General features: G+C 50.9%; 1 long non-coding RNA gene across 2 annotated transcripts in view; it reads right to left on the reverse strand.

The window, feature by feature from the left end:
• LOC113595181 (uncharacterized) overlaps positions 1-21,082 on the reverse strand; it is a 123,537-nt gene extending 102,455 nt beyond the window's left edge. For both annotated transcript variants that reach the window (XR_008291459.1, XR_008291458.1), the window contains exons 1-2: positions 20,983-21,082; positions 17,925-18,246 (exon numbers count right to left, since the gene is read on the reverse strand). This is a non-coding gene — a long non-coding RNA (uncharacterized LOC113595181). The remainder of the gene's footprint in view (positions 1-17,924; positions 18,247-20,982) is intronic.
• Positions 21,083-24,485: the final 3,403 nt, after the last annotated feature.

The raw sequence follows: 24,485 nt of genomic DNA on the forward strand, positions 1-24,485 counted from the left end.
CTTGCACTGTATCAAAAAATGAATAAATGTTAAAAAAATTTTTTTAAAAAGATTTACAATCTTTTACAACCCAGGGGATTTACAACCCAGGGGACCTGGGTGGCTCAGTCAGTTAAGTGTCCGACTTTTGGCTCAGGTCATGATCTCACAGCTCGTGGGTTCAAGCCCCACGTCGGGCTCTGTGCCGACAGCTCGGAGCCTGGAGCCTGCTCCGGATTCTGTGTCTCCCTCTCTCTCTGCCCCCCCTTGTGCTTGTGCTCTGTCTCTGTCTCTCAAAAATAAATAAGCGTTTAAAAATTAAAGGACTGCTGCCTAGCAGGTGCCACGCTGGCCTTGCACATAAAATGCATGTCTCGCACTTGCCTCATGAATCATTTCTATTTTCTCCATTGCAGTTTTCAAATCTGCACTGAAAAGCATGAGCACAATAATAACCAATTTGAAAAATGTTGTCGAAATCTTTATGGCAACCATGAGCTCAAGTAACTTTTGCCACCTTAAATAGAATTAGGTCATTCCTGGATAAAAAGGCACAGAGAATCAAAGCCTCCCGCAGCAGTGCAGCCGGTAATGGAACAATCCGGAAGCCCAGTGACGGAGCCACGTGTTACCCGGTCAGCAGACAGTCACCGCTTCCCAAGCACACACTCATTCATCACCACATACATACGGGCTCCTGCTGCATGAGCGCCCGGGTGATCGCCTGCGTCTGGGTGGTGGGGTGATGGCCCCCATGGGTGAGGCTTAAAAGGGGCTGTGGATGTGCTGCTACTTTCTGTTTCCCCGGGGACTTCCCACAGGTCCTCACGCCGTTGTTTTTACTCCAGCGACTGTCTTCGTTATGTTAACTGGACGTATCCATAAAATCATTTTGTTCCTAAAAAGGTACGATCAGAGGAGAGCTGGTCACTGGTGAAAGGCGATCCTCACATGTCCCCTTTCCTCCGGGAGATACGGGGAGGGGAGCAGTGAATGGCTTTGCCTTTGAAAACTAAGGTGCATTTACCAGCACCCAGAAGGAGCTCTAACATGCATTTTGCCAAGCGCGTGTTACTTCTCTGTTTCACGGACACGCTGGGAACCAGGGTGCTGTCTGCTGCGGGGACCGCGAGTGATGGAAACGGGGCAGATGTGTCCGGGCAGGTGTGGATGGGACCTGGACACGGGGAGGGGTCCCCACGAGGTGGAAGGGGCTGGGGAAGCCCAGGGGACCCAGGAGGAAGCGAGCAGTCCTGGCCACACTGGGAGGAGGGCAGGAGGGGGCACACAGTCCTCAGGAGGAACCAGACACGGACCACCCCTGCTCGGCGTAAGGTTTTCTTTCTTTTGTTATTTATTTAGAATTTGTTTATGTTTATTTATTTTTAAGAGAGAGAGAGAGCATGAGCTGGGGAGGGGCAGAGAGAGAGGGAGACACAGAATCGGAAGCAGGCTCCAGGCTCCGAACTGTTGGCACGGAGCCCGACGTGGGGCTCGAACCCACAGACCGCGAGATCAAGACCTGAGCTGAATGGACTGAAGCTGAATGAAAAGCAGTGCGAGGTTTTCAAAGCTCACTTCCTGAGGACGATTCCAAGTAGCTGGAGGCTCCTGCCACTGGGAACAGACTCACAGGGGAGCTCAGAGCCCGGGCTGCTCACGTCTTGCCCTGATCCTAAAACAACGTTCACATCGCTGATTTTTACTGCTACTCCTAAATTTATGATTATGTTATTATGATCAGCAATCTGCTACAGGACATCGGCCATCTCCGTGCCACCCACCGTGAGCCAGTGTGAATTCACCACCTAGGACTCACCAGCACAAAAGTCAAACCAGTTCACGTCTGGGTCCCCTGTGCAGGTCAGAGCCACAGGGTACCGGGTTCCACCACCGTCCGGGCCACGCTGGGTGAGAGCTCTCCAGTCAGACCGTCCGGTGCCCCGCTGGCGACAGGAATGGCTTTTGCCTACAAACCCCGTGAAGCCTCGTGTTGTCTGGGGTGCTGGGTTCTGGGTGCTAGGGATGTCCAGGGAGTCCTGAACTTGCCCACGATGGGGAAAGGATGCTGAGAAGTCCCAGAGCCCAGACGGGTGTTCCTCCCAGCCGGACCAGAGGCAAGCATCATGTCATTGCCGTGGACGGCTGCATTCTCTGGACGTGACCAAAATACCCTCTGGGCACCGCTCTGGGGTCACCTGCCTCCCTGCTGATGCTGATAAGGACAAAGGCAGACACCGGCCCCCACCACCCTTTTTCCAACTCACGGTGTATTTCATCGAGACTGAGCAAAAACCCTCATTGCCTGAGTGCATACGTCTTTCTCCTTTGCACGTAGAGGTAACGTGCAAAAAGTGTCTGTAGCCTTTGTTTTTTTTATCTGGTTGCTCAGTAGCTGAGCCACGCCTGTCCCCGTACCTCGGGGAAGGGATGACAGGGGGAAGCAAGCCAAGCAGAAGTCTGAGATACCCCATACTGGGAACATGACTCTACAGAACATGCCATTTCATCCCAGGCATTCTACATCTGAGAAACCTAATAAGGTTCACTATCCTTATGAGTTGGCTTCAGGAGAAAACAGTTTAGGCTTGGCGGTATTCGTAGCCTTCACTACAAAAAATAAAATACCCACAACTGGGCAAAACATGTCGGTGACCTCCCTCCCTCTGCACAGACACGCCCGCTGCACACGTGACCTTCTATTTAGGTCTCTGAAGGACACTCCTTGCACATGCACTTGTTGGCCGAGCCCCTCAAGTACGAAATCACGTAAGGACGGGAAAGCTGTCGGTGGCAGAAAATACCCGTTGCCGAACCGGTGGCCAATAAGCTAGTCTCACGGGAAGGAGCAACAGCCACCGTCACCAGTCACGTCAACATCTTCGATGCCTTCCTGCCCTATGGGAACGGAGGCCCCTCCTTGCCTGTGCTTTGACCTCGGCGCTGGTTGGCCACACAGCTCTGTCTGTCCACGCTGTCCTTCCGAAAACAGTCATTTCCTTCTCTTCACTCGGTGTACTGGTGTTCATCCTTTCAGACCCAGCTCAAGGGTTAGACTCCAAGAAGCATGGACTCCCATGGGTCCACAGAGCTCTGGCCTACCTCTTTCATGTCGGTGTGCGTTTAATAGCAAACTGTAGTTCAATACTTAATCACTTAATTGGTTATTTAACACCCTTCCCCTCAAAACTCCGTAATTCTTCTAACATTAAGGATGTTTACCTTGATTGTTACTGTAAGCCCTTGGCAACTGGAGCTATACTGCCAGTAAGAGTTTACTTGATTATCCAGGGAGTGAGCCCCACAGGCTGTTGGGAAAGTAAATGCTCGCTTTTCCAGGTGCCTGGGTGGAACAGCCCTGACCAGTGAGACACAACCCGGTATTAGATGGGGGCTTCTGGAACCGCTTGACTGTCCTGATAAAAGAGACCAGCACCACTGGGTTCAGCGTCTTCCACCCTACTTCCTGCCTTGAACACGGCTGTGATGCTTGGCATTAGGCAGCCATGCTGTGACCACGAGGGAAAGTCAGGCACGATCATATGGTACGAGGGCCTACTATTTCTGAAAACCCAAACTGATGCCAGCAGCTGCCTAGATCTGGACATCTTGCTGAGCAAGCGAAACAAAGCACTGTCTCAAGGGGGTTAAGTTACCTGAGTTTCCTATTACTTGCAGTGAAAGCATCTCTAACAGATAGCAGTATGTGTTGGGTTAAGATATCCCAACACCCCGAGATTTAATCACCTGAAATTAAAAAGGAGATCCGATATCTCTCACACTCGGTACCGCTGAAACTGATTCTAAGGCAATCCACAATCTGATAACTGGTAGAGAGAGAAGAGTTGAAAAACACACAGTTAACAAAGAAGGCGCTTTAATTTATATGCTGGTCTCACTGAGAGGCAGGATCTCCCTTCCTCTGCCTCCGACAGTACTACGAGTAGTTCAGCCACAACAAGAAAACCTACTAACCATGAGGTACAGCGAGTGATGTATAGTTTTTAAAGCAGCCACCTGCGGCTCCTTTATTCCCCGATGTTAATTATGCAAGTAATTACGTAACCAATCGACATCCGCGTACTTGAATCCTGATCATGTCTGTTCGTTTTCTTCAGCATTAAAAAAAAAAAAGTCAAAGAACAATGTTTCTCTAATCTATGACTAGCTATATTTAACTCCAAAAATATCCGTCCTTCAGTCACACGGAGCACTTTTTTTTTTAATATGAAATTTATTGTCAAACTGGTTTCCACACAACACCCAGTGCTCATCCCTGGTGCCCTCCTCCATGCCCATCACCCACTCTCCCCTCCCTCCGAACCCCCATCCACCTTCAGTTTGTTCTCAGTTTTTAAGAGTCTCTTATGTTTTGGCTCCCTCCCTCTCTAACCTCTCTTTTTTTTTTTTCCTTCCCTTAAGAGTGCAAACATATGGTATCCGTCTTTCTCTGTGTGACTTATTTCACTTAGCATAACCCTCCCCAATTCCATCCACGTTGCTACAAAGGGCCATATTTCATTCTTTCTCATTGCCACGTAGTACTCCATTATGTATACAAACCACAATTTCTTTATCCATTCATCAGTTGATGGACATTTAGGCTCTTTCCACAATTTGGCTATTGTTGAGAGTGCTGCTATAAACATTGGGGTCCAAGTGCCCCTATGCATCAGCACTCCTGTATCCCTTGGGTAAATTCCTAGCAGTGCTATTGATGGGTCATAGGGTAGGTCTATTTTTAATTTTTTGAGGAACCTCCACACTGTTTTCCAGAATGGCTGCACCAGTTTGCAAGCTGTAATCATCAAGACAGCATGGTATTGGCACAAAACAAGACACATAGACCAATGGAACAGAGACTCCAGAACTGGACCCACAAAAGTATGGCCAACTAATCTTTGACAAAGCAGGAAAGAGTATCCAGTGGAAAAAAGACAGTCTCTTTAACAAATGGTGCTGGGAGAACTGGACAGCCACATGCAGAAGAATGAAACTAGACCAGTTTCTTACACCATTCACAAAAATAAATTCAAAATGGATAAAGGACCTGAATGTGAGACAGGAAACCATCAAAACCCTAGAGGAGAAAGCAGGGAAAAACCTCTCTGACCTCAGCGGCAGCAATTTCTTACTTGACACATCCCCAAAGGCAAGGGAATTAAAAACAAAAATGAACTATTGGGACCTCATGAAGATAAAAAGCCTCTGCACTGCAAAGGAAACAATCAACAAAACTAAAAGGCAACCGACGGACTGGGAAAACATATTTGCAAATGACATATGAGACAAAAGGGCTAGTATCCAAAATCCATAAAGCACTCACCAAACTCCACACCCGAAAAACAAATAATCCAGTGAAGGAATAGGCACAGAGCACTTTTTACAGTCATTGGAGGCGTCACTGGTAAGGTACACATTGGCATCACATTCCAAGAGCTATTAATTAGGCAAGACTTGGCCGTTTTCGCTCCACTCAAAGTTCATTCCCCACATCCCAACCTCTTGGCGATGGCTGTATTTTTAGCCAAGCTCAACCACTGTGATCACAGAATCAGGATCGGAGACTGAATTTCTTACAGAAATCAAGAGTGAGAGGGAGTTTTCACATGCACATATACACACAGGCTGTCTTTTTTTTTGTATCTGAGTTCAAATATCACACCATATTCTGTTCCAACTGCAATAAAATTTCTGACACGACATCCGTTATATGTGAAAGTTACATACAAATGGCAAGTAAGTAGAACCTGGCTGCTGTTTCTTGGTCTGTGGTTCTTCTGGTCAGTAAATCCTATTAGGGGCTTCATTAGCCTGCTTGGCGAGGGAAATGCTTTTTCTGATCCTGCGACGTGAGCTGTGCAATCCGGCCCAGCTGCAAAATGGAATCTAACTCCTATGGCTTTTTTTTTCCCTCCAGCACAAAGGCACCAAAACTGAGTTATTGAATTTATGCTGTAAGCAGAGCTAGGAATATCTGCCCAATCTCATTTCTCATTAGGCCGCAAATGTTCTCTTTTCTTCCCTCCGTTCTAGCACATAATTAGAACTGGCAAGCCAGCACGAAGGTATACGAGTTGACCAATTAAGACCCGGAAATTCTGCAAGCGGCCGTAAGGCCGAGCCAGAGGAAAGGGAAGGGGTCTGCAGGAGCAGTTGCATCAGGAAGCCGGGCGAGAAAGCCCCACAGAACGTCCTTAGGGACGGAGGCTCCCTCTCTCCCACTTTCAGGCCGGATCCCGGCAAGAAGCAGCTCAGAGTCGCAGAACCAACAAATGACAAGCAGTCCCCGGTTACCGCTACCCGTCACGACCGGCTGCCTTCCGTTTCTAGACAAGGAAAGAAAAATCCTGTGTTGAGAGGAGGTGAACTGAGGGGTGCACCCCACCAACCCTAAAAATAACTCAAATACTGGAAAACTCCCGTGTGCCTCGGTGGAGTTCAAGTTTAAGAAGTTATTTCAGATTTCCGTTTATTTATTTTTTTTTTTTTTTGAGAATTAAAAAAGAACTATTAACGCATTAAAAAAACAACAACAATAAACCCAGGAGGTGTTAACATAAGTGACATATTTACGGAAAATAACTGTTTTTTCTTTTTTTTAAACAAAAAAATCTGTGCCAAGAGGGGCACAGTTTCACATTTTTGCAAATCTCTGATGTCTGACTCAGGAGAAGACAATTGGATTCTCACACAAGTTTCTGCATTCAGTCTGTTGCAATACCACACATCATGCAGCTTCTGGAAAATTCCACTGTATACACATGAATAATCCAGAAAAGAGAAAGCAAGTAACATGCGGCTGCTGATAATAATGGTGATGGCTAAAGAGTCTTAGGAACCCCAGGGGTCCCTGGAGCCCCACTCTGAGAACCACTGCTTTAGATCAACAACATTTCGTGGATGAGCGGCATCCTTTGGGCCCAAAAGGCCAGTCACCAGCACTCTGACGTCCACTGGGTTGGAAAGCCCTTCGCAAGAGGCTCTGTTTGGCTCAGGTTCCCATCACACCCTCCACCACGTACCTTTCACCCAGTCCTCCGGAAACTCTGCCGAAAGAGGGAAGTGGCCCACTTTTAGCATCTCTAAATTGGTTCCACCAAACCTTTGTGTAGGAAGACGTAGAAACTGAGGCCCAAAGAAATCATGTTATGTCCCCAAATCTAAGCCCTGGTGAGTGGGACCAGAAGACAGGCTGTAAAGTCAAGGAAGGTGATCACGGACGAGTCCCCAGCCCTCAAGTGCCTTCGTGACAGTTTGGATGAACCAGGTCTACGGCTCATATGTTAATCTGCTCCGTCTTCCCCAATGGACTCAGGGATCCTGGGATGTCAGACTTTAAGGGAGAAGATATTCCAGAGAGATGAGTCTCGGGGAGTCAGAGGGTCTGGATACGCCTCTCTTTCCTTGCTAACCATTTCTTCCGCAGACATCCTAAAGGAAAGTCCCTGATGAGGAAACCCAAAGTCCAGAGCGGGGTCCCCTGTGTCACCCACCTGTCAGGCAGAGGCACCACAAACCGATCCATCCCACCACGACATCTGCCCTCCCGAAATCTTCACATTGGCGATAAACGAGCACAAACGAAAAACAGGAGAGTCCTACAGGTGGGACACAGAATGGGAGTCCTGACCTCAGCATCTCAGGTTTGATGGGGCTCGTCAGATCCCACGTTATTACTTCCTACCACAAGGTCCCACAGCACACGAGTTCACTGCTGGCTCTGAAAGCTGAAGGGGTGTTTGTCCCACAAATATTTACATGGTAAGCCCTGTCCTTGGTCCTGGGTAAAGCTGAGGAACTCAGGCACGGTCCCTGCCTGCACGATGCTGATGTTCTAGTGAGGGTCACGGATGCTAAATAAATAAGCAATAAGATGACCCCACGGGATAATAAATGCAGTGCAGAAAACGAAGCTGGGTCGTGGGAGAGACTGCCTCGCATGGGGCCTCTTTGGCCTGGAACAACAGGGCTCGTAAGAAAGGGGGTGTCGAGGGGCGGCCGGGTGGCTCAGTCGGTTAAGCTTCCGACTTCGACTCAGGTCATGGTCTCACGGTTTGTGAGTTCGAGCCCCGTGTCGGGCTCTGTGCTAACAGCTCGGAGCCTGGAGCCTGCTTGGGATTCTGTGTCTCCCTCTCTCTCTGCCCCTCCCATGCTCACGCTCTGTCTCTCTCTGTCTCAAAAATAAATAAACGTTTAAAAAAAAGGGAGGGGGGTGTCGGGGCTTGTAACCCTCTGAGGAGGAGAAGCCAGGTCCGCAGAGGTCCAGGCACACAGCGCTCTCAGCAGACGGCAGAACGATCACAAACCACCCTGAGGTGGGAACCAGCGTGGAGATTCACGGAACCCCCCGGAAGTCCACGTGGCTGGACGGCAGGAGCAGGGACGTTGCAAGAGGAGGTCGGAGAGGATGGTGAGGTTTCGGGGAAGAGCCTGAGTTTGGGGGTGCTGAGTTTGGATTTCCTCGCAGTCCGCCGTGACTCATCCATTCCAAACCAAATCCTTCTCAAATCCGCAGAGAGAAGAACTGGCCCTTTCTACTTTATACCCAAGCAAAATTGCAAATGCTCGATTCAGCATTAAATCAGATCCCAAGCAATTCAAAATGGTCACTTTGCTGGCTCAGTGAAACTTCTCTTTCCTCCAGACAAACAGCTCCTAACATTGATCCTGACGTCCCAACCCCAAGGGCGGGTAGAAAGCTCCTTTAGCTAAACCCAGTGGAGCCCAAATACTGCATAAAAGTTTTTATTGCCACTTAGAGGGGAAAGCTGCAATGTATTTATTAAATATGAATGCAAATGTATTGCCATGGTAAGAACAAAACTCACCGCTAAGGACCCTGCAGGTTGGTGCAAGATTTTTAATATAGTATTTCAAATGTAATTCAATTCAACAAATATTTAATGAGCTCTAACAAGCTGCCAGTTCTGTGCTGGGGATGCGGAGAGCCCCAGTCGGCAACGCTCGGCAAGCAGCGTGTAATCAAAGTGACAGACACATTTTCAGACAGTAAGTTCTGGCGTTGTGAACAAAACGCAGGCAGCAAAGAGAAGGGTGTGATAAACATTTGCAAAGAGCTGCACGGACCTAGACCGCGCGGATCAAAACGCACGCACTTTTGCATAATTAAAGTACCTCATTCTATAATTAGGGATTATAAATTATAATGGCATGAAATACATTCTCTTCTTCCTTTCTCTTATGAAGTGATCCCTGAAGTCATCTGTCTAAACGACAGTGAACAGCAGTCAACCTAACCCACGACACAAGTATTTTAAAGCTGGAATGGGGCGCCTGGGTGGCTCAGTCGGTGAAGCGTCCGACTTCAGCTCAGGTCACGATCTCGCGGTCTGTGAGTTCAAGCCCCGCGTCGGGCTCTGGGCTGATGGCTCGGAGCCTGGAGTCTGCTTCCGATTCTGTGTCTCCCTCTCTCTCTGCCCCTCCCCCGTTCATGCTCTGTCTCTCCCTGTCTCAAAAATAAATAAAACGTTAAAAAAAATTTTTTTACAAATATTTTTAAGCTGGAATTGTTGGAGATAAAGGCACAGCCCATTTAGAAGGGATCCACTGTAAGCAGATCCCCACACAACACGCCTCTGGTTGCGGTGAAATCGCAAAATGTGCCCTGTATGCCTGCTTGGAGCTGGCCCTTTGGATTTTTTTTTTTTTTTTTAAAGAATTGCTTACTGCATAGGGTCACGGCAAAGAAACTATCCAACTATAAAATGTGGAATAGCTAAACTGAACCAGCTACCTAGTAATGAAGTTTTTTTACCAAAAAAAAAAAAAAAAATAGAATAGATCTACTTGGCAGACAAGTCGGTTTGTTGTTACTATTACTCTAAGTAAAACACAGAAGCAAACACAACAACCTCTCAAGTGAGCAAAGCCCCACAGGGAAAACTCAGAGATCCTTTAGACCCTCGAGAAAGAGCCCAAGCTACACTTCTGCCTTTGCACAGGGTCAGGCTTCTGTCAGCATCTCTGACGCGAGGAGACTTGAGTTAGACGGGTGGCCCCGTGTGGCTCGGCAGGGCTCCTGGGTGTCTCTCTGGGCTCCGAGGCTCCTTCAGATCCCCCCTCGCACGGATGGCCTGTCAACTGCTCTGCCCCAGGGCCTTTACACCTGTCGGCCTCATGCGCCCGTACTGCTCTCCCTCGGACTCGGCGGCTGGCTCCTGCTCCTTGTCCGGATGTCTCCGCGAAGCCTTCCTTCCTAAAGCACGATTTCTGACGCGCTCTCCTCACCACCTACGTCCTGCTGACAACGCTCACTTATTCCCAGGGTTCACATCCTGCACCGCCTATGCAGCGACTTTCCCGCTATGGTGCAGACACCTCGGGAGCAGGACGTGGTCGGCCCTGGTTCTGCTGGGTCCCTTGTGGCCTAGAAGTGAGCCTTGCGCCGTGGGAGGCCTGAGCCTCCGGACGCGGCAGAAGAAACCAAGGCCGAGTCCCCAACAAGAGACTCATCCAGAGCTGGGGAGCCGGGGGAGTTGGGGATCCCACCCAGATGGTCCTGGCCAGGAGGCCCCACTGCCCCCACTCACACCCGTGGGAAGCAGCTCAGGGAGAAGTTAAGCCACCAGCCTCGCGGAGCCAGGGGCGGCTTCTTCTGTCCCCTGGGTGGGGAGGGGACAGACACACACGTGCTGTGCTAGCAGCAGGCTATCCGTCTGCACAGGGATGGTCAGGAGCTCCGGTCAGAGGTCGGAGGACCCCAATTTCCCCTTCACCCTAGCCACGCACAGTGCTTCAACACTCTGATTAGCCCCTGTGACCGGCAATGCCCCGCACGATGTCCGTGACCTAATCCCCGCGACCTGTGAGGCCGTTACCCTGCCTGGCAGAGGAAGTCTTGCACGTGGCACTAAGGTCAGGGGCTGGAGACAGGCAGCCTGTTCTGGACTATCCCCAGGGGGCCCTCATCACATGAGCCCTTAAAAGTGCAAGAAGGCGGCAAGAGAGTCGGCCAGAGATGGGTAATGGCAGGAGAGGCGGGAAGCACGACGGGGACTCACCTGCCATTGCTGCTTTGAGAGGAAGGGGACCACGGGCCCAGGAACGAGGGCCTCCTCTACAAGCTGGGCACGACCCTCAGGGGACCGCCAGCAAGGGAGCCGGGGCCCCAGCCCGCCACCGTCAGAAACAACCCGAATGCGCGACAAAACGCAATTCTTCGGAGCCTCCAGAGGAAACGCAGCCGCGCAGAGACCTTGACTTTAACCCGGTGCGGCTTTTCACCGACTTCCAGCTTCCCAAACAACTTCTGCTGTTTGCAGGCGCTAACTTTGCGACCGAACGGCAATGCAGACTGAGGCAGAAAACAATGTTTTGCTTACTCGACAAGAAGTCCCACGAATGGATCGGCTCACGTTAGCAAAGGCAGCAGCAGAGGCTGCGTCGGATGTCCTCGTCAATCAGACACACCTCGATCGGCAGGAGCAGGGACAGCAGACAGCGCCCTGGCTTCAACCTCAGCTCGGCGCACTGTGGCCGTCAGCCGCGGAGATGCACCCAGCCACGGGCACCTGTGTGACCAACAGGGGCATGGAGAGAAACCCCATGGAAGAGCCCTCGGTTTTCTTTCTGGGAAACCAATCTGTTTCGATTTGGTCTGTGTGGTTTGGACGGAGCCCAAAGGTTCCAGGGGTGGGCATGTGACCGGGCATAGCCAATCAGAATATCCCATCCTCTGGGTTATAGTCATTGGTTCAGGGGTGAGCCTCTGGCTCAGATCAGACCAATGACAGGCAGTTCTGGGATCTTCGCGGCATCCTCGGTGTTTAGGACAGCAGCTGGCACATAGTAGGTGCGCAATAAACGGCATTTAATACATGAATGAAAATTAATGTGCGCTGCTGTTCAGTTGCAAGCAAATCAAACTTTCCAAATGTATGCTCTTATGTTGGCAATGGTTTAAGTAATGTTTGGAATCACTATCGCTGTAAGCGTGCTTACTTGTTTTTTGGAAACACAGGATGTTTCCCTTGAGGGAGCAAATGTTTCTACCAGGACAAGCATGATATTTCTGTTGCTTCCTGCCGTAGCCCCAGTATCTAGAATTCCTGGAACACTGTAGGCACAGGAAAAGCTCATGGAATGAATGAATGGCGCTCTCTATTCCTGGCCTCAGTACTGTTGCTCTCCCTGGGTTTTACGTTTGGAGTTGTCTGGGAATTTAGTTCAGATTCTGATTCTTTGACTTGGGAACAGTGAACATGCTTATATACAACACCCTGAGTCTCACGGAACCAGAGGCAGGTGCCGACAACAACTCTTCGGCCTCTGAGAAAGCCCTAGCCACTGGTGGGGGCCACTGATGCAAGATTCGGGTCAGTGGACCAAACAGGTAACGTGCATCACATGCTAAGCTGAGCCACAGCATGCGTTAGACCATCTATGTCTCCGATCGCTTCAGGAAAAGCTTCTTGTCTCGTTTCCCCTCAAGGGAAATGCCCCCCTTTTCCCAAAAGACAAGCAAACTTAGAGAGACAATAATTCTGAGAGAAAAATGTACCAGACTGACCACTGTAACCCATCACCTAATTGCCATTTTATACACCATATACTATATGGTGTATAAACACAACACCCATGCCCCCACCCAGCTCGGAAATAAGACGCAGATGTGCTGAAGTTCCTGGGGACCCCCACCTCATCCCACCCACCTCCTGCCCTCCCCAGAGATAGCCGCTATCCCAACGCTTGTACGATTTCCACGTTTATATTTTGTTTCATACTGTCACTGCCTAATTGCGTGTTCATAAAAATGTATGAGATCGTGCTCCGTGTTTCAGGCTGTATACAATGATGCCTTGTTCTAGGCATGCCCTGGCAACTTGCTTTTTAAGTTTCTTATTCCGTTTTTTTCTTTTTTTCTTGTTTTTTTTAATTTTTTAACATTTATTTATTTTTGAGACAGAGAGAGACAGAGCATGAATGGGGGGAGGGTCAGAGAGAGGGAGACACAGAATCGGAAGCAGGCTCCAGGCTCCGAGCTGTCAGCACAGAGCCCGATGTGGGGCTCGAACCCGTGAACCACAAGATCATGACCTGAGCCGAAGTCGGACACTCAACCGACTGAGCCACCCAGGCACCCCTCTTATTCCATTTTAAGTTTTAAAGACTTACCCACGTTAAAACGCGCAGCACCAACTAATGCTCGTGGCTGGTTGGTGTGTCCCTGTATGAATCCAGAAATGTGTGTCTGCCTCTCGTTTGCGGCTCACGTGCCTGGAGATATTGCCTCTCTGAGCACGGCGGACTGGTGGGAAGTCACATTCTGGGGATGAAAAGGCTCGGCTCAGACTCGCCTTCCTTAGCTTGGCTCCCTTGTGAAAGCCACATCGCCTTTCGGAGCCTCTGTTTGCTCATCCAGAAAATGGGGATCATAGCCACAAGGACTTCTACAGGCTGGGGTGAGGAATTAAGTAATCGGGCGGGGTGAAAAGCAGTCCCAAGTCTTCAAAATGCTGAAACAGGACGGAGTTGAAATTCCAGGGACTGAAATGTCCAATCCCCATGTCCAAGTGCCCCATGAAAAGCAGTGGACCTTCACCTGGTTGCATGCATCAAGCCAGCCCTACTCATCCGCCAAGCCTCCTCCTCCAGGAAGGTTCCTCTGGGTAGCCGTCGGGACTGCACGGCCCTCTCTCTTCTCTCAGGTCACTTCCTGTCTGCATCCTGTTCCTCCGGGACTTGAACAGCAGTGTGCATATTGAGATAGTCCCTCGCTCAGAGGCTCTATGTCCCTTGAAGCCCGCCACCCAGGCCTCCATAGTAGATGCTCGGCTAAATCATGCCGACGGACGGTCTCCTCCAATGCGGCACCCAGCAAGACAGTTCTGGTGCCTCCTATGGGATCTCATTAGTATTGCTTCACTTCATTCTCTAATTCCGAAAACAGAACTACTGAAACGGAGTGCCGTTTCTAGACTCATTTACTCAAAAGTTGCACTTTGGCCTGGGGAAAAGTACCTGTTAATGTATGCATTGGCCTTCTCTCTCCTTCCATAGAGACTGTGAGTTCCATGAGGGCCAGGACTATTTATCAGAAAAAGAGAGAGAGTTGGGGCGCCTGGGTGGCGCAGTCGGTGAAGCGTCCGACTTCAGCCAGGTCACGATCTCGCGGTCCGTGAGTTCGAGCCCCGCGTCAGGCTCTGGGCTGATGGCTCAGAGCCTGGAGCCTGTTTCCGATTCTGTGTCTCCCTCTCTCTCTGCCCCTCCCCCGTTCATGCTCTGTCTCTCTCTGTCCCAAAAAAAATAAATAAACGTTGAAAAAAAAATTAAAAAAAAAAAAAAGAGAGAGAGAGAGAAGTGGGGAGGAGAGAGAGAGTGGAGAAAAGGGTGAAGGGAGGAGAGAAGGAGCGAGGAGGGAGGAAAAATCTAACCCGGATTTGCACATAAGACATGGCCAGAGATACCTGTATGATGGAAAGTATATTCTAGCAGCCTGTAGGAACTATGCGCACAGGGGCACAAACCCCACAGCACTGGACGGGGTTTATGTAGTCAGCAGCCGGGACCTTGGGCAACTGGGGCTGGCCAGCAAGGGGCCGCCGTGGGTATGTCTGCGCCTGGATTGATTCTAATCTCTGATGATGAAAACATCGTGGGCCGGTTCTTCCACGGCCTGATGTGACTTCCGGATCCACATGTGGTTCTGGTGGTGCACAGACGTGACCTTAAATTCCACTGAGTCACAGAGTGAGACAATCATGTCCAAGTTCTCCCACAGCCCCTCTGATCTGGACCTCAAGGAGAGTCTCGGTTCAGGGCTAACCTGCATTGGTTCCCCTCCTCTGAGAACAGGCCTCAGCCCACGTGCTTCGGCAGGTGACTGGGATTCACTCGCATGAGCCCAAAGTCAGTCCTCACTCTTAGCCCCCCTGCCCCGTCCCACGAGCTCCCACAGACCTGAGCGGCCTCTGTGACAGGGGAAAGGGCTGTTACTGGGATCCCGGAATAAATTTTCCCAGGGCCTCCTTCAAACTCTCTTAGTACCACGATCAACCCAATTCTAATACAACAGCGCCCAGCCCCCAACACCACACACCCTCCAAACAGTGCGTTACCCCTACTGCTGGACGTTTCTCAAGGCACTGTCAGAGTTAGATACCAATACTGAGCCTGAACCTAATTACACGTCACTGAAAAAGAAATTCAATTCTTGCTGAAATTGGGGCTTCTCAAATTCAGACTGAAATATCTCGAATTCAGACTGAAATAGAACGTGACGTGTGAGGAGAAAACTCACAAGAAAAGATAGGAAAATGGCTCTTAAACATGCAAAAAAGTATCCAAACGCACTCACAGTTAGGTGAAAATTAAAACAACACGGAGATCCCATTTCTCACCTAACGAACAGGCAAAAATTACAAAGCACGCGAACACACGTTGCTGGCGAGGCTGTTGGGAAACGGGCACTCTCGTATGTGGATGGTGAGGGGAGACTGGCCCAGCCCTTCTGGAGGGAAACGTGGCAAGTCTTAGGTAAACTGCTCATGCACTGATGTCTCGACCCAGAGACCCCACTTCCAGGAAGCCGCCTGAAGATATTCCCCCAAACATATAAAAATACGTGCACACAAGCTGACTCCTTATGGCACTGTTTGTAGCCGCAAATTACCGGAGATCATGAAAAATCTCCAGACAAAGGGGAGTGCTGGAATAACCTGTGGTACATCCTCAAGCGAAGTTACAGCAGCTACAGCAGAGGATGGGGGGTGAGGGGGTGGAATTGGGGGAGGCTGTGCCCGTCAGGAGCTGGCGCGTATGAGAAGTCTCTGTACTTCCCACTCAGTTTGGCCGTGAGCCTAAAACTGCTCTAAAGACCAAACTCTACTTAAAAGGAAGAGGGGAAGGAACGAGGAACTGAATTGGGAGTAATTTCCAGGACATGCTGTCTATAATACACTCCCGCACACGCATCTGCTCGGTGGTGCAAAATGCTCATAGGAAGGATAAACCAGAAATGAAAGGGATTCGGGTGGGGTGGAGAGGTGGGGAAAGAAGGGGGTGGGGGAGCAGGGGGTAGAGATGAAACGGAAGGCACATCCCCCCTGAGCAGACGTCGTGGGTAGCTTTGACTCAGAACTTCAGATATCCTAAAAATAAATACATACACCATTTTCCAAAGTCAGGATGTAGGGGCGCCTGGGTGGCTCAGTCGGTTGAGCGTCCGACTTCGGCTCAGGTCATGATCTCGCGGTTCACGAGTTCAAGCCCCGCGTCGCGCTCTGTGCTGACAGCTCAGAGCCTGAAGCCTGCCTGGGATTCTGTGTCTCCCTCTCTCTCTGCCCCTCCCCTGCTCATGCTCTGCCTCTGTCTCTCCCTCTCTCTCTCTCTCAAAAAAGATAGATAGACAGACATGTGTATGTGTATGGATACGTGCACACATACATTTCCTAACGCCCTCTACAGAGTGGGCTTAGGCACACCCAGGGAGCCTAGCGCTGAGCCCAGTGAAATGTAGTGCTGGACCACACTCCTTAAAACCCCTGGCACAGCATAAGAATGTTCTCCATTTAAAGTAAGTGAACACACAGCCAGCCAGATTTGAGGGTAAAAGGTTCAGATTGGATCTTCTAAGTAAACCTTTAAATCCTCCGGGGGTCTCATGTGCAGAAAAGTTAACGCAAGGAAATACGAACCTTACATAAAGTTTTCTTTAACTATAGCCAGGTTCATTACACCTCCCAGAGGTCAATTTACAACAAGCTTCGGGCGCGTTCTCTTTCTTCAGGACTGTGGCCCATCCCCCTGGGAATTGGAGGTGGTTTATACTTCTGTTTCGCTCTGCCTCAAGCATGACATAAGACAAATTTTGTCCGAGAGCTTATATGGAAAGTCATAAACATCAGGTGGCAGGTCCTCGTTTTGTCCCAGAACCACCTGACCACAAAATGTTCCATCAGGATTTAGGAACATGTTATGAAGCCACAGGGACGTGTATTGATAGAACGCCTCATGCCCGGACAAGCCATCATCCCTCTGTTTAATCTCAAAACCCACCACCGCACCATCAGTCTTTTTTCCATTAATAGGTGCCGCGGCTGCTTGTCCACATACTGAATGAGAAATGAAGCTGTATTTGCTCCAGCGTTTTCTGAGACTGCCTGCACCACTCTGCTGCAGGAGGCATGTCCTTAGAGGAGAGCATGACAGAGCCTTCGTGAGGCCCGGCTACGAGCGGGCCTTGTCACTGCCCTCCTTACCAGACATGAGCTGGGGAATGTGCAGGTGCATATCAACCCACGCATGTATGTGCACACACAACCATCCACCCATTTATCTATCTGTCCATCTGTCACCAGAGTGATTTGTACTGATACCTCCGATTTAAATAAAAATAAGTTCAAGGGTGCCCGGATGGCTCCGTGTTTGAGCATCCCAATCTTGCTTCAGGTCAGGTCATGATCCCGTGGTTTGTGAGATCGAGCCCTGCATTGGGCTCCACGCTGAGCATGGAGACTGCTTCGGATTCTCTCCCTCCCTCTCTCTCTCTCTCTGCCCCTCCCCCGCTTGCACACGCATTCTCTCAAAATAAATAAATGCACTTAAAATAAAAATAAAAATTAAGTTCAGAGGTTCCAAAAGAGAGCTAGAGCCCACATCCCACCGTAGGAATGTTCTACACATCAATCGTTCACCCGTTAGAGACCGCGCACGGGTTGTTTCCCGGGTGGGGTGACTGCCAATAAAGCTGCCGTGAATATTCACAGACAGGTCTGGGTGTGGGCGTAAGTTTGCATCTGCGCCCATCGCCCAGGACTGCAGTAGCTGGCCTGCCTGGTAGACGGATCTGAATTTTTAAGAACCTGCCAACTTTTCCCAGACTTTTCCCATTTTACATTCCGCCCAGCAATGCGGGACGGATCCAGTTTCTCCGCGTTCTCCCCCACATTTGGCAGTGGGTGTTACGTGTCTACCAGTGTTACCTTGAAGTCGGCGGGGAGTTGGTCACGGAAGTTAATTCGGGGACTCCGCAGGGGACCCGCGGGCAACGGAGGCTTGCTCTCGGTTGGAACCTTCACGCTCATGCGAGAAGCTGAGCCACCAAGAACCCGGGTGCCAGTGGTTCTCCTGGGCTGCCATCTTGGATCCGGGGCCTTGGTCTTCCCTAGAAGCCCCGCCTCCAGACCTTCATTAGCATCCCATTGGGCAGATCCGTGTCACGTGACCACCGCGAGCTGCAAGGGTAGCTGGGAACCGTGTTCCCCCTTCAGCGTGGCACGCTGCTCTGCAAACAAAGTCCGGAGGCTGGAAGTGAAGAAGGGAGACGACTTACTGACAAAGGAACTGAGCGTCAGTCGCGTCAGTAAATAGCCCTCCGAGGAGGTAATCACCGAAAGAAATAAAAAACAAAACCGATAGGGTTTAAAATGGCTCCCCTTTAGGAGCAAGGCTGGGATTAAGGAGAAACCAACAAGGGCAATTTAGCTTTTCGTTATATGCTTTTCTGGATGCCGGATGTTTGGTTCTTAATAAATTGTGTATAGTCCCGTGAGCTGAGAGAATTTACCAGTACTTGCACTCCACGCGGGTTCCTTATCCTGCTCCCATGTGACAACTGCACTTGGCATTATTTTTCCAATGCTGCAAGTACTTTCTCTGATCTGGCCTCCTCGCTGACTTAAAATGGAACCTCTCAAAAGGTGTTTCTTTTTTCTATACAGTCTCCTTGAACAAGATGAGCTATTTGCATGTATGAGTGGGAGGGGAGTATAAGACCGTTATAAAGAAAGAATTTCCAAAATAAGGATGGTTTTACACACTAAGCGTCGACCCAGTGGTGCAATGGCTTTTTTGAGTCGTAGATATGAAAGATTTGTTTTACACCTGACCCTGGCAACTTATTTTTTTTTTTATAATAAGGTATATGGAGAAGCCTGCCTCACAGAGGATAAGTTACCCAGACATTATAAGCTGCACTTTGTTTAAACAGCTTTTAAAGCCCGTTCTTCTCATGTGATGTGGGGCTCAATTTCCAAAGTCTGCAAGTAGGGGATCAAAATTACTCTCGAAAAGTATCTTAAATCTCCCATGAAGGACAAAACAATTTCAACTCTTAATACATCCAGTATAACCAGTTTTTTTGCTAGTGTTGTGCCAGACCGCTGTGTCTTTGACCCATCTCTAGACGAACTTCAGTTTAGGCAACTTTTTTATACAATAAAAAACATAGATACACAAGTGAATGTGTGTGCACAAATACACACGCACAGACACACACACTAAATCTTGTCTCTAAAGACTAGACTAATAATCAAAACCAACAGAGGAGGAGAGAGATGGGCTGGGCTCACTCCAGGCACAAGGCACACACATATACTCAAATGAAACAGACCAGAAAGATAACCCCCTTACACACTACCACACCTCTGCGTATGTGAGGCCGTATTTTTTCTGGAGTTTGTGGCAAGGGGCACGATTATAAGCTTTAGGGAACACTATTGGAGAGAACTGAGTGTATGAAGCTGTCAAGGAACCTGGCAAGGAGGGTGGATTTTTCTGGAATTCCGGGCTGTGCACGCAGACTTCTGAGAAGCAAATGCAACTTTTCAACATCGGTTGGCAACACGTCCCAGTGTTCTACCAAGTGCTCTAGCCCAGCTTAAACAGTTTCAGGAAGAAGAGAAAAAATGATCTCCACTAAGGTGGACTTGGCTTTTGACAACCGAGTCCAGAGGCTGGGGGTGGAACCAGTGGCCCCACAAGCAAGACACAGAAATGTGTGCACCTTGCAGACAGTTGAATCCATGAGGTCCTGCAAACCCTCACCCCTGCGAGGCAGCAAGAAAGAGGTATTGTTGCTTTTTCTTCTCCTGGGTGTGCACCCCAGGACCCTGGCATAAGCTGTAGGAGCAGGCACCATCCTTGAAGAGGTGAGACCTCACTGCTGCCCGCCCCCAGACCACTGGCACCTGTGCGAGGAAAGGGCAGAGTGCAGCCAGCTGCTCCTGGGGCTGAGAGACCACCTCTCCCCGCCCCTCCCGCCAGGCGGGGGCAGTGACCCTGGCCCCACGGGCGCAGAATAAAAATAGCAAGACTCATAATGCCAGCTGATCTCTGGAAAGCTCCAGGCCCTTGCTATGTGCCCAACGTGCCCCTAAAATCCCCTCAACTCCAAAAGGCTCATTCCCTCCGTGGAGGACGGGACAGCTTCCGGTATGGGACTTCTGGAAGCCCAGTCCTGTAAGGTAGACTCACACCTGCTCGCCCCAGACCCCAGCGTCTCTGAGCGCGACCATCTGTACTGCAAGACACCCCCGAATCACATCGGACTCAATCTGGGGTGTCGGGGATTGGGTCCCAGATTTCTGCCAAGCCAGAGTTAGCTGTGAGCTGCCTTGTGAGCGCGCCTTCTTCGGTGGTCCAAGCTCAGCTCTAGGACCTGGCGTGGAGGGAACAGATGCAAAAACCCGCGATCCGCGGGGGCTCCCCAGTCCCAGTGTGACGAGCTGCGGTACGAATGCAGGGGTCAGGATGTGATCCTGTGCTTTGCGGACGGAGGTTCACGTAACTTGCCCCACTTCCTGGAGCCTAAGTGCCACAATGTGGTCGGTGTGGAGTGGGGGTAGGCCCCATGGAAACCGTTTGGGGGGGGACAGTAAACCCTTCCCCTTAGTCATACCCCCTCCTCACTTCTGGGAACAGAAGCTGGTCTGGTTCCAGGTGCTTCCCAAGGTTCCGGGTAAGGCTTCTGAAGATCCTGGAACGGACTAATTTGTCCCAAACCCCTGTCCCCATCCAGGGGAAGGGCCGCCCTGAGCCCCGCAGAGGCACTGCTGGTGGCATCAGCGCCCCCGCCAGAGTTCCCCAACAAACCCCAAATTGGGGCTGCCCCGCCCGCCGCAGGGCCGCGCGACAGACGCCCGCTCCAGCTTCATCTGTGCCCAGCAGCGCGCCAGCGCCAGGCTCCGCGCCGCGCACATCCCCGGGAGGTGGGCCTGGAGCGCTCCCTCAGACCCCAAGTTTTCGCCGCCCGCTCTGTACCTGCGGGGTGGTCCTCGCTCCAGCGGCTCCAGCTCCAGCAGCTGCTGGCGCTCGGATCCCTGCAACTTTTCTCCAGCTTCCGGGGCCGCCCCGCCTCCCGCCTCCGCCCCGCCCACCTGCGCCCCGCCCCGGCCCCGCCCGGGTCCCACCCCGGCCCCGCCCACCTGCGTCCCGGCCCTGCCCCGGTCCCAGTCCCCGCCCCGCCCGCCTGCGCCGTAGCCCCGGCCCCGCCCCTGCCTCAGGTTTCACCCCGCCCACCTGCGGGGCGCCCCGCCCCTCGGCCACGCCCATCTGCGTTCCGACCCGCCCCGGTCCCAGCCCCCGCCCCGCCCACCTGAGCCCGAGCCCCGGCCCGGCCACTGCCTCAGGTTTCACCCCGCCCACCTGCGGGGCGCCCCGCCCCTCGGCCACGCCCATCTGCGTTCCGACCCGCCCCGGTCCCAGCCCCCGCCCCGCCCACCTGAGCCCGAGCCCCGGCCCTGCCACTGCCTCAGATTTCACCCCGCCCACCTGCGTTCCGACCGGCCCCGGGCCCAGATCTCGCCCCGCCCACCCGCGCCACAACAAGGCGACCCTGGTCCCATCCGGGTCCCAGATCTCTCCCCGCGCCCCTGTGCCCAGTCCCTAGTCCGACCCCACGCGAAGTGAAGGTAGAGAACGCGAGCCCTCCAGGCGCGAGGCGCGGCGGGGAGAATTCCTCTAGGCCGGATGCAGTTTCCGACGATAGCAGAGAATTACTGTCTTGAAGGAATGATGCTAATTCCCCGTTGTCCACTTTGGTGTCTGCTGCAGACAGGACCCAGGGGAGAAGTCCGGGGGGCCTATTGCCTGTGGCGCCCTATAGCGACAGGGACGCTTATTTTTGCAGCCTAAAGGGCTGGAGGATTTTTGTTGTTGTTGTTTAATCATAGGAAATATTTTTGGCCTCTCACGATCAGTGGGAAATAAAATAGATCCCATTATTCCTGGCTGAAGCCTCGGGGCCTGCTTCACCGTCCCTCCTGTCAGAAAAGGTAATATTTTAAAAGCCAGAAAATGTGTCCCCTTCACTGTCACTCCCTGAAGTGCTACATTTTTGCAGGTTTATGATTTGCAGCTCCCCACACTCATCATTTCTTTCCTCTCCGGGGAGAATATCACCCTCCCAGCTGGAGAGCCAAATGCAGATCCCAGATCCACTACCAGGAGGGAGTAATCCCAGAGGTCCCCGCAGGCAGTGGGGGAGTGACTGACTGAGAGAAGCCCACTCCCTCCCCTGTAGGTAAAGACTTCTATCCCCCAGCCATCTATCCCCTAGGAGCTGGTATTACATCTATTAAATCCATTTAATCCTCACGGGCAACCCTGGGGTTTGCTGTTTTTCTTATCCCTTTCAAAAGGTCAGGGAATTTAGATACAGAGAATGTAACCCCTGTTTACAGAGCATTTGTTGAATAGGCAATTCGCTGTCTGTCATCCTGTTTATTTATTTGGGCATTGCGTATAGTCTGTCTTCAACTCCTGTGTCTGCCTTTCCTCCCATCCCAAATGTAAGCTCAACGTGGATACCTTCGTATTTGCCCCCCTCCCCGAATTCTCAACAACTTACACAATGTGTCTCAAGTAAACAATCGTCAAATGGATGGATCTTGTGCATTTGTATACATAGCATCAGGGCCCATTCTACCGATGAGGGAATCTAGATGGAGAAATGGTAAGTGGAAATCACCTAACGGTAATATTTACTGAGCACTGGCTTCAAGTACAACATTCTTTTAAATGTAATATTTGGGTGAAGCCCGTCTTCATGAACACCTGTGTGCGTGGGCTCTTGTTATACCCATTTCACAGGCAAGGAACTGAGATTTAAGGAGGTTCAATAAATTGCCCAAGGGTAATGCTTGCGTGTGTGGGAGCTGGGCTTCAGACAGAGCTAGCCTACCTTCAGAGCCCACGTTGGTAACCCCTTCATAGGCTCCTTTGTGCTAGGAAGTGCCTAGAAATCCCACAAAATCCTTTGCACCAAGTATCTTCATGACCTGTGTCGACTCTCCCTTCCTGGGTCACCCCTCTGTGTCGGGTCTTTTCAGCCAGATTTTTCTGCCTTGAAGAAAAGGAGAAACGTTGGTTTCTCACTTCCACTGCGCAGTGCGGGAAAGCATCCCCAAGCAGTTTGTTCTCAGGGGTTGAAGCCTATCCTGACATCAGTCCTTGTGGATATCCCTGTCCCCACAAGGGAAGCTCACTCGGCTTCTCTGAGTAAGACTCGGGCAGCTTTTGTCTGAGCATCAGCTTTTAATGATCGCCAACCAAATGCCCTCCCATTCCTCAGCCTGTCTCTGCTGGGTGACAGCTTAAAGCTCAGGGTTTTGCCAGTTTCAGAGCACCAAATGTCTACCCACGACCTTCCATTCTGGGTTCCAGGTCAGGAAATCACCCATCTAGTGTCAAAGATTGTGTAATAGAGCTTTTGTGACAATGGAGTTGAGTCATCACCCCGACGTTCCCTGTAGCGTGAGAGCCGACATTCATGACAGTGAGGCCCTTCTGATGAACTGGTCTTCAATACATTAATTCATCGAAACCTCACAACAACCCCACCAGGTTACTGTTTCTCCTCATCTTTTTTTGAAGGGGAAAGAATGTAGAGACAGGAGTCTTATTTGTAACAACCGGCAATGAGAAGGCACGGAGTTCAAACTCGGGCAATTTGGTCGCAGAGTCCGCGTGTGAAACCACGCCGCTGGCCTGCGTCTCTAAAGTTCTTCCTTCAGGCCAGGCACCTGAGCTGGGAAAAACCTCTCTTCGGTGTTTCCCTTCACTTCCGCACTCCCCAAACCCCTCTGGTTGCCAAGGGGTGCTACTGGCCAACCAGCTCCTCCTCAGTGGTTCCTGAAACCCTCTCCGAGGAGTCGATAATTTCCCTGAGCTGCTGCTCCCAGAACTCAGGAAGACAGAAACTTACTAGGTTACCAGTCCATCACAAAAGGCCATAACGCAGGGCGACCGGCTGGAAGAGACACAGAGGGCAAGGTAGGTGGGAGAGGATGAAGAGTTTTCACGACCTCCCAGGCGTGCCGAAATCCCAGCCCCTCTGTGTGTTCACCAACCCAGAAGCTCTCAGAACCCTTTGTTCTAGGGGGTTTTATACAGGCTTCTTCCCACAGGCATGATAGACCATCAACTCAATTTCCAGCCCCTCTCCCCTCTCTGGGGCGGAAATTTCTAGGGTTCTAATCATGGCTTGGTGTCTCTGGTGACCAGCCCCCATCCAGGGGCTCACCAAGAGTCACCTCATTAGAAGAAAAGACATTCGTACCCAGCAGGAAATTCCCAGGGATTTCGGAAGAGGGAGTCAGGAACTGGGGACAAAGACCCAAAAATTTATATATCTAATTATATCACAGTATCACAGGAAACAATCCTAATCTATCCAAAAGTACTGCTTTTGTAAGCCCATTTTTTCTGTCTCACACCCTTGCATTTAATGCACCTCAGTGCCTTAGCACAACCACGGTGCTTTG

This window comes from Acinonyx jubatus, chromosome D3 (genome assembly GCF_027475565.1).
Source record: "Acinonyx jubatus isolate Ajub_Pintada_27869175 chromosome D3, VMU_Ajub_asm_v1.0, whole genome shotgun sequence".
In the NCBI taxonomy this organism is placed as follows: domain Eukaryota; kingdom Metazoa; phylum Chordata; class Mammalia; order Carnivora; family Felidae; genus Acinonyx; species Acinonyx jubatus.